Below are 605 nucleotides of genomic sequence, written 5' to 3'. Positions count from 1 at the left end.
ATTATTCTTGTGCTGAATTTCTGGGATCTTGACTATTATATGTCTCGGTGTGTTATTCATTGGGTTAAGGTTACTTGGTGTTCTGTCTGCTTCAGTTACCTGAATGTCAGATTGTTTCTTCATATTTGTGAAGTTCTGTTATTACTTGTGCCTATATTTTTTAATGTCATTTGTATTGACTCTTTCTTTCTCATTGATGCCTATTAGTCTCACATTGTTCATCTTTGCATCCTCTTGCAGGTGATGGATTATTTTTTCCTGCATCCTAGTTGTTTTTAGGAGATCCTTTCTTACCTTTTGCCTAGCTGCACCAGTGTCTACAAGATCTGAAACTCTGTCTTCACTTTCACTTAAACAGTTTTGCAATCTTGTGATTGAGATTTTAAATTCCTCCATATCTCTTTGACTCTGCTTCATGTGATCTATTTCTTTCCCATATTGCTCATTCAAGGAATCCATCATTTTTCTAATCTCCTCTATTTTTTTTTTTATCACTGTCTTCTTTAGAAGCAGTTTTAAATTCTTTTCCTGCAGTGTTTTTTTTCAGATTGGGTTTCCTCCCTATGTTTCTGTAGTTGATTCTTTACTTCAGATGCTATGAGTTC

Source organism: Octodon degus, unplaced genomic scaffold (genome assembly GCF_000260255.1).
Source record: "Octodon degus isolate 3935 unplaced genomic scaffold, OctDeg1.0 scaffold00015, whole genome shotgun sequence".
Lineage (NCBI taxonomy): Eukaryota > Metazoa > Chordata > Mammalia > Rodentia > Octodontidae > Octodon > Octodon degus.
The sequence above is the reverse complement of the archived record's forward strand: the minus strand, read 5'-3'. Positions refer to the sequence as shown.